This window comes from Eulemur rufifrons, chromosome 12 (genome assembly GCF_041146395.1).
Source record: "Eulemur rufifrons isolate Redbay chromosome 12, OSU_ERuf_1, whole genome shotgun sequence".
In the NCBI taxonomy this organism is placed as follows: Eukaryota; Metazoa; Chordata; class Mammalia; order Primates; family Lemuridae; genus Eulemur; species Eulemur rufifrons.
This window is the reverse complement of record NC_090994.1, coordinates 4,156,213-4,170,781: the sequence shown is the minus strand read 5'-3', so window position 1 is coordinate 4,170,781 and position 14,569 is coordinate 4,156,213. Positions and strand designations below refer to the sequence as shown.

Sequence of the window (14,569 nt, the reverse complement as noted above, 5' to 3'; positions counted from 1 at the left end):
AGACCCAGAATCTTCACTCAGGGAAATAGCACGAAAACCTGATGCCCCAGTGAATAAGCCGGTTTACTCACCACCTTTAGAATGACATAGCCCAGCTGCTTGTGGACTAGAACCTCATCCTCCTTGAGACTCGGTGCTTCTGCTGCCAAATGAGGTAGAAATGGTGCAAGCTGCTTCCCACCCCCTAGAGCAACTGCTGCAGCGGCTGCTGCGGCCGCCCCTGCCTTTTCTACCATCGATGCTGCATCAGCACAGAAATGCTGAGCACAGCACATTTGTGAGCTGGGGAGGCAGACCGGATTGCTGCAGAGGGAAAGGGGTTTCCATTCTTCTGATGGCTAGTTCTACCCAGCGAGCATTGCTGGTGGTGATGGTGGGGTGGGGGTGGAGGAAATTGACTTTTAAACCTTGCAACCCCCACAGGGATGAATCCGAGAATCCTTGGCTTTTGCCAAGACGAGGTCCCCTTGTGCAGTCGGCTTTAATCATCTGGGATTGTGGTCTCGCTTCCTGCTCCAGACCTATGTGCTAAGGTGACATTTGTGCTTGTTGATGGCGATGGTGACAGTGTCTTTAAAACATCCTAGGGCAAATGCCTGGCTTTTTTCTTCAAAGGTGACGTTTCTATGGGCTTACAGGGTTCAGGGCGACATCATTCAGCTTGATGGGATGAGCTGTTCTTTGCAGGGCTGCCTTTCCTGGCATAATCTGTTGGGGACAGAACAGGGCAGACCTAGGACACATTAGCTCTAGGGATGGAGTTTGCTTTTTAATTTCCACAGATGTCTCCCTGAATTGCTCACTCAGCTTTTGGGGTTCCGGCTTCATTGGTGGCTAGTCTTCACTTCCATGTGGGTCCTATAGCTGAGGGTCTCTGGGCATTTTTGTCACCCTGGGTTTCAGGTTTCTCATCCGAAAAATAACATGACTCACAGTGTAATCATGAGACATCACTGAGATGACTTACAACAATGGTCTCTAAACCTTTTTGAGTATGTTTCCCATCAGTAAAAATTTATTTGAGTGTTCAACCCCAATGTATGTATACTTCTGTATTTGTAAATTATATAATGCACTTGTACCATTAGTCAATATCTCCAGTCTTAATACGCACTTAGGGTAAGGTTCATTATTAATAATGACAGTGGATGTTAAGTCATATTTCAAGCAATGGTGATAATTTCAAAAGTTTTTGGCCAATTTCATATTGGATCTGACTAAGTCATCGTTGTGATGTGGCTGTGAAGAGCTGTAACCAGGAGTAGACCTGTCAGCTCTACCATTTCTCGTATTGTGTTATTGGAATTCACTTGCATTAGGGATCTCTTTGCAGGAATCTTTCTAATCCAGGCATCCACTTTGTGGGAGGTTAATTTAACGAACACTAGTTTGTACAATCTGGAACTCCACTTAACCCTTCTGCATGTGGAACTCTCACTCTTCCCTGGTGCCAAAAAGGTTGGGGACCACTGATTGAAAACATATATTTGGTGAAAAATAGGCGGCAGTTTAGGGTCTTCTTTCTTAACATGTTCTCTCCTAGTAGCAGAGCTGTAGTTGGGCCTGGGTTGCACAGCAACACTACAGTTCCCTTCTTCCCATGCCAGTCGCCAGCATGTGTGTCATGTGACTGGGTTCTTTTCAATATAGTCTGAGCCACTTCCTGGCCTGTTTATTAAGACCTTGGTGTGTTCTACCATGCTGTCCTTGCCCTTCCCATGACATAAACCCAGACAGGATAGGGTGATGACCCAGCTTTGGACACATGGCTGATGATGATGCTTTGAGGGATGCTTTAACAGAGATTGGATCCCTGAATGACCATGTGGAGCAAGGCAGTTGCCCCACCTCCCACCCTGAACCTGGACTATTGCAGTGGATGCTGTGGTCGGCTCCCCAGGACTCCCCTTTCAGTCCTGAAGCACTCACTCTCCCAGATGCTGGAAGCATTGGCTGCTGATGGTTCGCATATGAATTCTTCTTTAGGAACTTCTCTTGCACAAAGAGAGCTGCCTCACTTGAAGTTCCACCTCCTCCCCAAGGGGCAGCCCACATCCAATGATTGGTGAGTGCTAGGTCGAAAGGCCTGGGATCCCATGCCTCAATTTTGGGCAATTCTAGAGGGACATCAGAGGGCCCTGTGATATTGGCTGAAGCTTCTGTCCCTCTGTCCAGATGTTGCTCCAGAAATGACCCCCTAGTAAACCTCTGGCATGCAAGTCTCCTTATCAGTCTATTTCCTGGAGAATCCAAACCAACATACCACTCATATCCTGACTGTTACATCAATGTGGGGGAAAACCCTTATATATTTCTTACGTCTTTGTGATGTGTGCTTATTGTTACGGCACCTGTCACTTTACCTTCTTCCACTTACTGAGTAGTGAGAAGCAAACTGACCCGAGACTCAGAACTAAATCTTAGTTCAGTTTCTTCAGGAACTTGGGTTTTTTTTTTTTTTGACTTTGAACTTCACCTTTCTTGGCCCTAATCTTATCTGTAAAATGAAGATGTTGGACTAAATCATTTTAAAGGTCTCATCTGACTTTAATAATCTGTGGTTATCTTCTTTTCAAAAAGCATCTCTTCATGAAGATAGAGCGATAGCCAGTGGCAGTTGTGTTAGCTGAAAATTTCCACCCAAGCAAAAGATTTGGAATGTGACCCTCCGTCATGACCTCCCTTTTGCTTCTACTCACCCCATCTCCTTACCTTCTGCCTGCACCACCTGTCCTCTGTTTCTGTCTGATGCATCCCATCCACCAGCCAGAGAGGAGGTCCAGAAAACCTCAGTCTTTTTTTTTTTTTTTTTTTTTTTTGAGCTCAGCTGCTGCTGTATGCTTCCAGCTGAAATTCCATCTGGAGCTCCCGTTGTAGGCCAACTCCTCCTGTGAAAGCTGTCTTTTTTCCATTGCACCTCTCAGCTCCACACCCCAAGGGTGGCTTGGGCAGAATTGGCCACCGAGGACAAACACTGTGTTTTTTCTTCCCCAAGTCAGAGCTCTTTTGTAATCAAAATGCTCTTGACACCTGTCTCTGGGACCATGACGCTGTGCCAGGTGCTGTAACTAGCCAGGACCAGCCCTGCCCTCACCGCACTTACATGCGAGCTTGGACATCCTCACTCCAACTGCCAGAAATGCTGAACTCTGCATTTAACAGTGCTCTGCAGTCTACGCAGTATATTTTTGTATGATTTCAGTTCATCTCTAAAATTACTCAGTAAATTTGGCATTGTCATTCTTCTCATTTTACAGATGAAGAAAGAGAAGTTAAAATGACTGTCCCAACATCACATTGTAATTGGCAGAGTTAGGATTGGAACCCAGGTCTTCTGACCTCACAACCTGTACTTTTCCTTTCTTTCTCCTTTTATTAACCTAATAAACTCTCTCTCAAGATCTGTGCCTATATCCTCAAGGCAGGTCACTGGGCTTCCCTGAAACATGGTGTATGCCTTCGTATATGGGTTATTATTAATAGGAGGTCTGTCTGGAAAGTACCCAACCATGTAATATGAAAAATAGAGACATTTATTGAAGAAGATACAAGAAACATTGTTCACGTATGTGCATTCCAGTCCACTCTCCTTGGCTGCCAGGTTACATAGATTTTTTGCAAATTGTTCTCATTATATTAACAATGGCTGGATACTTTCTGGATAGAACCTTGTACGCCACCCATTCCCTCAATTAGTTGGGGAATGCCTTGAGAATAGAGCCTGTGTCTCAGTCACCCTGTGTTTCACTCGAGTAGCTAAATATTCTTGGTTTATAGTAAGTTAAATGTGTTTTTCTCCCTGTAATACCAAAATCTTTCACACTGTGCAATGATGATGGTACGAGTACTGGTCCTGCGTAAGGACTACGGGAAGCGGCCTGTGGGTGTGACCTTATGTGCCTTGAGGGATCTACTCCCTCTCTGTTGCCTTCTCAATCTCTCTCTTCAATGGCGGCATGACCTTCCATTCCATGGCATGTAAGTTTTCCAGTGGAGAACCCACACTGACTTAAATTCACTCTGGTTTATAAAAGATGTCTCCCGGACCCTCTTCCAAGAGTGAGCTTGGGAAGTGGGTCGTGCACACTGGAGACAGGGGAAGGAAGATCCACTGGGACAGGAAAAGTGGGTTCTTGGGATATTATTGGCAAATGCTTTGACCTGACAGCTTGGCTGGTACAGTTCAAAGATCTCTTTTCTGCACCTTCCAGGAGCTGGTGTGAGTGGTGGGAGTGAAGGCAGATGTGGGGATTTAAGGCACTTTGTCCCAATTCTGACACCTAAGAGGCTGGATCCCAGGGCTGGGGATTGCTATGACTTTGAAGCTAAATCAGATGTGGAGTGCGCAGCAGCCTGGGAACATCCTTGTTGCCTCTGCTTGTTCCAGGCACCAGGCTGTGCTACTTCAGCACCGAAGACAGCGCCCAGAGGGCCCTCCTGGAGACAGAGCTGGGACCTCTGCCTGTCGCTGTTTACACTGGGGAGTTCTGAATGATACAGTGTCCTCAGCAAGCAGTGCTGAAGATGGAAACCTGGGGTCTTATGAAGGCTCGGCACCCAGGGGTCTAACGCATATTCCTCCGGGCTCAGAGCCATTTCTTTTTTAAGTCTATCCTTTGGGTTTTAAGGCTTCCCCTCTTTCCCCTCAGCTGCCCAAGGGACTTGTCTTACCCTTTCTGCCCCATTCTATCAGAGAGAGGATGAAATTCTGTGGCCTTTCTTCCCCATGCCCATACCTAATCTCATTCCTTTAGGTCTAAGTAACCCCTTTCTTTCCGTGGACTCCTGGCTGTCTGATTTCCATGCAAAAGCTGACCTAATAGCCCTGGATTTCAGGGAAGACATGGATGGGCACTGAAGGATAATTGGCAGAGAATTGGATTCCAATTTCTTTTCCATTTTCCGGGTAGGACATGGACATTTTGGCAGGGACCTTTTAGAGACATGGTGCCTTAGCTCAATGGGATGTTCCCACTAGTAGGAATTTCAAGCTCAATTTCAGGTCAAGGTGGAAGATAGCCTCTAAGAATCTCCAGGACTTCAGGGGTGCCCCAAATTATGCAATAAAGACAAACTGATATTCTAGCTCTATGAAAGGCCATCCTGGGTATAGTTCTAGCTCTTCACCAACCATGTAATCTTGAGCAGGTCATTTAACTTCCTTGAGTCTCAGTTTCCTCAATCGTGAAGGGGGTTAAGATGAGGACCAATGTTATGTAAACATGAATGGGATAATTTATGGGAGATTGTTTTGTTAACTGTAAGACACAATAGTTAATATTAATAGTCCCTACAAAGTCTTTGATGGGAAGGAATTGGCATTTCTGGTTTCCTAATCGCTGTGGGCTATGAAAGTGTCAAATCATGCCCATCACAGAGTGTGCAGATAGTGATGCCAGGCCAATTCTAAAGGACATTTGTCATCTTGCTTTGAGTTGGCTATTGCTTGTGAACTTGGCTTTGGTCCCTTCTGTATCTGGAATTTTTTTTTTCATCCATTAACTTAATAAACCAGGGACACTCACACTGATACCATTGGTTTATCAGGCAGTCACGGTGCTGCTGGAAACAGCTAGTGACACATCCCTTCCCCCCATCGCCTACTGGCCGCTGGACATCTCAGAACCTTGTGGAAGCCCGTGGATGTGTATGAGTAATTGTCATGTGTTTCCACCCATCCCGCAGCTCCCTTCATGTCATTTCCACTCATTGCTGCCAAATCTCTTGGATGATTTGACCTTCCATAAGGGTTCTTAAGAAAGAATGCTTTGTCTTGCAAAAGCAGTGAGTGGATAAGCCCTCTCACTGCTCAGTCTATGGAGAATCTAGTCCCTGCCTATATGCTCATACAGGCAGCCCCTCGCCAGCCATCCCATTGTACCCTAGCATGGTTTGTGCAGTGATCACTCCATTTCCCCTTTCTTCTGTCCTAGCAGAACCCCAGTTTGTTCATGTACCCTCCACTTCCCCATGTAACCATCCACCTGTGGAGAGCTGACCTCATCCCCAGCTCCTGAGTGGGTCTGATTGCAGAAAGAGCGTCCTTTCCCCCTGGCTGGTAGTTAGTGCTGTGAGGTCTCTGGGAAAGGCTTTCTTATCCCTAACAGATGGTGAAAGGCCTGGACGAGATGCTGAGAGTTGTTCCTACCAGCCTAATATTAAAGCCAACTCTTGAGGATGACAGGGCAGAGATTTGAAAAGAATCTGGGTCCTTGGTGACACTGCCAAGCCAATGAGTCAATCAATTCTGAAAACTGCATTCTTCTGGCCTTCCTGTTATGTGAGATAATAAAGTTCTTTATTGATTAAACAGAGGTTTCTGTTACTTGCAGCTAAAAGCATTCTAATATACTCAGTTGCTGGTCAGCAGATGAGTCTAGGTCATTTGTCAAAGAGACAATGCAAACTCGATCTGCTATTGGATCCCCACAAGTAGTACCCCCGCTAATCTATGGAGCTTCTTAAACCAGCAGCATTTCACTCATTTCTGCCATTCTTAGCCACGTGTGTCAGATGACATTAGGTGGCAGTAGTTTGAAGACACAGTCTGCCAGTTTGTGGATTCTATTTCGTTAGGTGTTTGGATTCATTCTTAACTATGGTTTGTTCTATTTCCTCTAGGTGCCATGGCTCATTTGCTAACTTAATTGCTTGATTTGTGTAGTTTTCCTTGTTTTGGTAGAAAAGATGTCCTTTAGCTATGTAGAACAAAGGTCCCACTACAGACAAGATCTTTGTCGCGTAGGAAGACTTTTGCTTCTTGGAAGCCAGGTTTGGAGCCCAAGATTCTGTATAAATATAAAGGATTCCTTGGGCCACATTCATTAATCTTCCTCTAAGGAGCAAACTGAGAGGGTACCATGTCCACCCTTCTATGCAAGCTCTCCAACTGATGGTTGTAAGCTGGACAATAATTACCTCCTCATTGCTCTGGCGTAGTGTCTGTCTAGAAGAGGTGGAAGCCGTGTTTAGAGACTGTTTGATTCTTCACACTGGTAGATAGATGATTGATAAGCTACTAGATAGAAACAAGAAAAGAAAGGATGAATGGGGAAACTGAGGAACAAAAGAAGCTGTAGTGAGATTAATTCCATACTTCCAACAGATCCAATAATAAAATATAGTCAAGAAACCATACTGAGCACTTCTCAAGTGCAAGTTTTTGTGGGAGGGGCACAGAGATACTTTCTTTGTCTTTGGGGGATGGGGGCAGTTCATAGTCTAGTTGAAAGATGACATAAACAAGAAAAAAGTGACTTTTAACTATAAAACTAGTTGAATAAAAGATGTAAATAATTGTTCTGGACAAGAAAAAGAGCTATCATAAAAAGGTCATTCATTTCTCAAATTTTCAAATTGCCTGTATAGTTAATAATCTAGAGAAGAAAGAAAATTTGGGGCTACAATGGATTAAGAAACTTTACGGAGGATATAGGAATAATTTCACTACCATCACTGTCGTAATTATTACTGCTACTGTTACTCTGGCAGTAACAGAGTCTAGTAATTTAGAACATGTACTGTAGGTCAGTGCTGGGCACTTAATTACAGTAGTTCAGTCTTCACAACATCAAGGTAAGGTGTTAAGCCCATTTTATAATAATGAAACTGAAAATTAGGTTGCCTGGGAACTTTCGTAACAGCTTTATTGAGATGTTATTCACATATCATATAATTCAGCCACAGTGCAAAATTCTTTGGTTTTTAGTATATTCACCAAGTTGTATAACCACCACCACAATCAATTTTAGGACATTTTCATCATCACCGCCCCCCCAAATCCCAAATCCATTAGCTCCATATCTCCCCAAATCCCCAAGATCTTGGCTAAGGAATTTTAACTCAGGCCTGTTGGGCACTGAAGGATGTTAAGTGTGAAAACTTACAGCTCCTGAGTCATTAGAATATAACTTAGTTCTCCAAGCCCTGTGACTTTGAGGCTGGTTCTGATCAGACGGGTAAGTGGGTAGTTTAGTCTAAATAGGTGGATGCATCCCTGGATGAATTCTTATTCAATAGTGTCTTTTGTGCTCAGTTTTTGGAGTATACTGACTGGGTTAGGAAGTTTTGGAATTGCACTTTTAGGCCATTTCTCTCTTTATGTTTGTATGCTGCCCAAGGCTGGGACTGTCGGAATTTTCAAATGAAATTTCCTCTGCAATTTGGGCTGAGAGCTGAGAGTGCTGATTCACAGATGACTAAACAAACAACGCTTAACATCCTTGGCCTCATCTGCAAACTGGGGAGCTGGTTACTCAATAGCACGCTACAAAATCAAGAGCTCTGTCTCTTCTCCTTCCATCATTGAGTGGTTCAGCCAAGTTGGAAATTGGTATGTGTTTCAGTAACAGAACCCCCAACGGAGCCCTCTGTATTGAGAACTGGTCAACAAGATGTAAGACGTAGCTTCTAAGTATAACATAAAAATCTGGGGAATTTGAGGTGTGGAATTTAAAACTGAATGTTAAAAACATTTGAAACACTGGCGCTAGAATATCGAGGCATAAAGCAAGGAGTAGGAGTCTTCCAGCATCTTATTTTAAGTAAACTAGGACAGAGAACCAGAGAGTGTTGGACTTAAAATGGGCCTGTTCAGACTGTTCTCAGCCCTGAGTTTGAGGGAATATTAAGTGACTTGCTAAAATTGCAGAGCTACTCAATGGAGTGAGAGCTGAGCTTTAAACCCGAGTCTGTCTGATGCCAAAGGGCATTTTCCTTCCACTGTATCATTGCACGAAGAGCAAGTAGGGGCATAGGATATGCTGTAATGAAAAACCATAACCTCGGTAGCTCAGGAACAATGGAAATTTATTTCTCACACTTCTGGAGGCTGGGAAATCGGATCAGCTGGATGCAGTGTTTGGGGAGAGCCCATTTTCTGGCTCCTAGATGGTGCCTTCTTGCTGCGTTCTTACAGGCAGAAAGGGCAAATGAGCTACCTGGGGTCTCTTTTATAAGGGCACTAATCCCATGCTGAGGGCTCCACCCTCGTGACCTAATTACCTCTCAAAAGTCCCCACCTCCCAACACCATCAGCTTGGGGGTTAATATTTCAACATACGAGTTTTAGAGGGACACAAACATTTCCACCATAGCGTGAAAAAATCAAACGAGAGTGAGTGATAAACAAAACGTAGTCTGAGCATCCAGTGGGGGCCTGGAGAACGTTCCGCATTGGCAGCAGGACAGGTGGCCCCCATACCTGGAGGCTGTTTTGAAAGAGAGTAACAGGAACTCCTTCCCTTCATTTCACGTAATCTCTCTGGGCTCCTGTTTGCTCTTCTGGAAGACGCCAGGTGGGTGCTCGGTGGGAGGCTAGGACTTGGGACGGTAATGTCCCTCTCAGCTCTAATAGTCTGCAGACCTTGCAGGGTGTTCATTTCTTGATTTTTTAAAGACTTGATGGGGCAAACCATGGCCCTCAGGTAAATTCCAACTTACACGTGACAGTGCCAGCAGTGTGACAGCCCTGTCTTTCCTGCCAGGAGAAGAGAGAAGAAGGAACTAGTTCTGACACACGGGTGGGGGCCGTGAGCCTCACTCCTAGTCTGACCCTACAGAGAGTTGTCCCCATCTCTTCTCTGGTCTCCTGCTAAGATCCCAGGGAGCAGCGTGAGATCATGTCTAAAAAGTGAACCGAACTTCTTGGAGCAAGAAGCTAAATAACTCCAAGGCCCGCAAGTGCTATTCTCTCTCTCTAGTTTCTAATCCTGATTCAAGGACCAGATTGAGTTTATCTTTTTAAAGAACTGGTCAGCTCTTGAATCAAAGAGCTGAATCCTCTTATTCTGCTCTTCTGGGTTTTCACATGGTGACAAGAGCCCCTAATGCCATGGCAACAGGAGCTGTGGAAAAACCTAACCCAGAAATGTGGGCTAGGAAGGAACCCGGGCAGATGGCAGCGTCTGAGGGACAAGAGCGCCGTACACCTGAAGGTCTTTTCCTCCATCTTGACGTTGCCCACTGCCGCTAGGATTTTAAGGAGCAAAAACACAGGTTCTGGTGTCATGCAGTGCTCAGTCTGCATGCCGGCTCTGCTGCTTACTGCTGTGTGACAGTCGGCAAGCTACTCAACCTCTCTGAGCCCATGCTGCAGGCTCGTGGTAGGGAAGTATGTCAGAGGATGAATAGGAGGAAGTGCTTGGCATGTATTAGATGCTCAAGAAACAGAAGTCATTGTGGCCTGTTTTTTTTTTTTATTTTTTTATTTTTTTTTTATTTTTGACATCAGATGGGTTAGGTGCCGATGCCGTAATAGTGTGAAAACCCAATCATCATGCTCATGAACCATGAGAGGACTTGGCCTGTTTTAAGCATTGGGTTTCTTATCTCTTGTACCAAGTTTGCCGCTGGCGGCCTCTGGTGATGAGATTTGTCCATTTGGAAGAGAGGAAGTATGAATGAGTACCCACACGTCAGGCTTACTTAGATCTGGGAAGAGCCAGGGAAAACCTGCCTGAAATGGTCCTCATATATGCAGCTCTTCTCTGCTCGAGGGAGATGTGATGATGATGGAGGGAAGAGAAAATCTGTAGACTGAAAACCAGGAACCAGAAAACCTGGACCCTACAGCCCTGGCTCACGGAGAGACCCCGAGCCAGTCATGTCCACACACTGGCTGTGGCCTTCTGCCCTGTCCTGTGGGGTTAAAAAGGTTGAAAGCTCTTTTTAGAGAGCACATATGAGAGTTTGGACGAGGTTTCCTCTGCAAAATGTCTTTCTACTCAGCTCCCGGAGGACTGCAATTGCACTGCCAGAGCCTCCTCCCCTGGAGGCATCCAAAAGGGGTTTTGTGTGCCGGGCCAAATGTGATCACTGGCTGAGTCACTGAGTGCATCACAGCCCCGGGAAGGCTGGGACAGGAAACACCTGCACAGGGGTGAGGGGAGAGGAGAACATGGCAAGCCACCTGCGAGGCCCCAGTACAGCCTCCACCTTCTGGTATTTTGCCTAGAGCCAGGCCATTGATCACCTACCAACAAAGTCTTCATGCATCAGGAGAGAATGAGAGAGGGACTCGGCAGCTCACTGTGAACCCTTGGGAAGACTCTATCTCGTGGGGTCCCAAAGTCTGCATCTGTAGAATGAGAGCGTTGGACTCTTTCCACTCTGAAACTCTGATCATGTGCCCGTGTGGGAGGATGCTGCCTAGGATTTCAGAGTGCGGGGGCAGCAGCCAGGAGCTCGGGGATGGGGCCTCTCGGAGCCTGCTCAGAGGGGAGGGCGTAGCTCATGGCTGAACTGAGGTTCCCTGTGTCTCTCTTGCAAGCCCTGTGTGAGAGAAAGGGCTGACTGAGGAAGGAATCCTACAGGAAGTGGTGGTGATGTACGGACTGGAACCCCTCGTACTTCCATGTGCAGCATTATTTTATTCTTTCTTTCTTTTTTTTTTTTTTGAGACAATCTCACTCTGTTGCCCAGGCTAGAGTGCCGTGGCATCAGCCTAGCTCACAGCAACCTCAAACTCCTGGGCTCAAGTGATCCTCCTGCCTCAGCCTCCCAAGTAGCTGGGATAGCAGGTGTGCAACACCACGCCTGGATAATTTTTTCTATTTTTAGTAGAGACGAGGTCTCACTCTTACTCAGGCTGGTCTTGATTTCCTAACCTCAAGTGACCCTCTCACCTTGGCCTCCCAGAGTGCTAGGATTACAGGCATGAGCCACCGTACCTGGCCTATTATTTCAATAAATATTTATTGCCCACCTATGATGTATCAGGTACTTGTACAAAACACACAAAAATCTGTGTCTTTGTAAAGCAGGTGGTCTAGTGCAGAGAGAGAGAGACAACAAAAATGAATGTAAAAATCATGCATTAATAGCATTTTATTACGTGATAAGGACTATGGGAGACACAGAATCAGGGGTGTGACTGTGGGGTTTTAACGGGGGGGGGGGTTGATTGTAATTAAAATAAGTGACTTTTGAACAAGGATAGGAAAGACCTTGGCTTGTCCAAGGGGAGAACAGAGCCCTTATTTAGAATATAACTACACATTAATATTCACAAAATGCCCTTTTATGATGCTATTCATTAGTGCCACTTGTTTGTTAATAATTAATAAATGAACCATCATCTGTTTTTTTCTCCCCTTTCATAAAGGCTTAAAGACAGAAAAGTTGGAAAGCTGAGGAGACACAAAATATGCACAAAATATCCCTTTTCTTATGGATGTTCCTGTTTCTCCCCTTATTTCTTCCACGGTCATCTGGGATTTTTCCAGGCCGGTTCTGCCTCCTGTCCTCGCCGTGCCTCCCCCAATGGCCCCGCAACCCCCCCAGCTCTGCTCTGGTCCCCTCCGGGAGCCTGTCGGGTCGGGCAGGCAGAGAGGAACCGCCCGGCGGAGGGAGACGCTGGCGGGAGGAGGCACCCCACGGCCGGCGAGCGCAGGTGCGTCCTGCGGCGGCGCCCACGGGCTGGGGTGGGTCTGGGGAGACGCACTCGGAGCAGGAGGCCGCAGGCTCGCGTCCCCTTCCTGATTCACCCGGCAACCTCGGGGACGGCCACCCACCTGCAAGTCTCTGCGTCCTCACATTAGAAGTAAGGGGGTCATCATAATGTTAACCATGATACCAGCTCAGGGTTCTTGTGAGCATTAGATTAAAAAAATAAGGTATTCAAAGTGCTTTGGGAAGTGCCGTACTAGGACTCGGAATTCCCGATGCAGGGCAGGAGTCCCGTGCCCGGTTCCGACGGGATGGACGGGAACAGACGCGCCCTGCGGCCTCAGGGAGCTTGTGTCTGCGTGGGGGAGCGGACAGGTGCGCCTGCACCTCCACGGACGCGGGCTGGGAGCCAGCCCAGCAACCCTTCCCTGCACTGGGCTTGAGTAACGTACATGTAACTGCTTGGGATGTGCTGACCTTCCTGTTGATGACTGGACCCGGAAGATACAGTTCAAAGACATGCGTACCTGTGGGGCGGGGCTGTTGTTTCACATATGGAATCTGGTAAGGACAGGCCAGGTAGCACCCAGGTTGCTGGGCCAAGGGACATGAAGTGGAGGGGCTGGGGGCGTGGTCAGGATGCCGGGGGCGTGGTCAGGATGCTCTCCTCCCCTCCCCCCAACCCACAAGGGCCACTTCTTCCCCCATGATCTTTACAGATATTGCCATTCCTTCAAGCCCCTCGGTCGTGAGTAAGGTGCATTTTTTTACATTCTATTGAGGCAGAACGATTGTATTCAAGCATATCGGTTATTTGTAGTTGTTTCTGAGCTACCTTTTGCTTGGGCTCTGTACCCATTTTCTATTGCTTTATTTATATTTTTTATTGATTTGTTGGGGCTCTTATTATCTTGTGATGAATACCCCTTTATTGGCTTGCTGTCAGTAGTTTCTCAAGTTTGTGGTTTGTCTTAACTTTGTTCATAGAATTTTTTTTATAACTCTATTGGGGTATAATTGGTGTGCAATAAACCGCACATAAAGAGTTCAACTTTATGAGTTTCAGAATATGTTTACACCACTAAAACCATCTCCACAATCAGAATAACATACATGTCCATCTTCCCCCAAAGACTCCTTGAGCCCCTTGGTGGTCCCTCCCTTTCTCTACCCTCATCCCCAGGCGACCGCTGATCTCTGTAGCTATTCAGTAAATCGGTAATTCAGTAAATTCAGATTAGTTTACATTTTCTAGAATTTTGAATAAAAGGAATTGTATAGTATGTATCCTTTTTTTTAAATCTGATTTCTTTCACTCAGCTTAATGAGTTTGGATTTCATGCGTGTGGGTGCGTGTATCAGCAGCGTGTGCTTTGTGGCTGAGCGGATTCCATTGTATGGACGCGCCACAGCTTGTTTATGTCTCCCCCCTCTGATGGACATTGGGGCGGTTTCCAGTTGGTGGCTATTAAAAATCGAGCTTTTTGAAGATTTGTCTATGAGTCTTTGGGTGTCCAGTAGGATTTTGACGGCTGCAGATGAAAGCACAGTGCAGGCAGAAGGGGTGCGTGGCCTTGGAGAGACGGACGGGAAGCAGTGTCGTGGTCTGGGGAGCTGGGACAGCAGGTGTTCATCGGAGGGGAGAAGAGAGAGCCGGTTGGAGTCGGATCTCAGAGGGCTTTGGAATTTATGCTGAGGACTTTGTTTTATTTATTTATTTATTTATTTTATATGGAACGCTTCACAAATTCGCGTGTCATCCTTGCGCAGGGGCCATGCTAATCTTCTCTGGATCGTTCCAATTTGAGTATATGTGCTGCCGAGGCGAGCACAGGACTTTGTTTTATTCAATGCGCAATGGACAGCCATGGCGTCTTTCTTTTCTAAGGTGGGAAAGAACAATAAGTATTGCGACCCTGTTCAGATGAACATCCATATTTACTGAATGGCGAAGCTACATGACCGGTCTGCTTTTAACACTTGTGTTGGGAAACATTCACTCAAGCTGGGAGCGAGGGGCCAGCCAGTGGCAGAGCTCTGAGGTCTTGCGGAGAGGAAGCTCCTCTCTGACTCATGTTTCCCTGCTTGTACAATGTCATGAACATGAGCTATCGTGAACCGCCCCCTCTCCCAGGTATCCCTTCTATAGGGGAATGTATGTATTCCAACAGAATTTGTTTGT

The 14,569-nt window shown here is 46.2% G+C and overlaps 1 non-coding gene across 1 annotated transcript; it reads right to left on the bottom strand.

Annotated features, from left to right (window-relative positions):
- Positions 1 to 14,112: 14,112 nt before the first annotated feature.
- LOC138393845 (U6 spliceosomal RNA) lies at positions 14,113 to 14,219 on the bottom strand. Its single transcript, XR_011235254.1, has one exon. It is a non-coding gene; the product is annotated as a U6 spliceosomal RNA (small nuclear RNA).
- Positions 14,220 to 14,569: the final 350 nt, after the last annotated feature.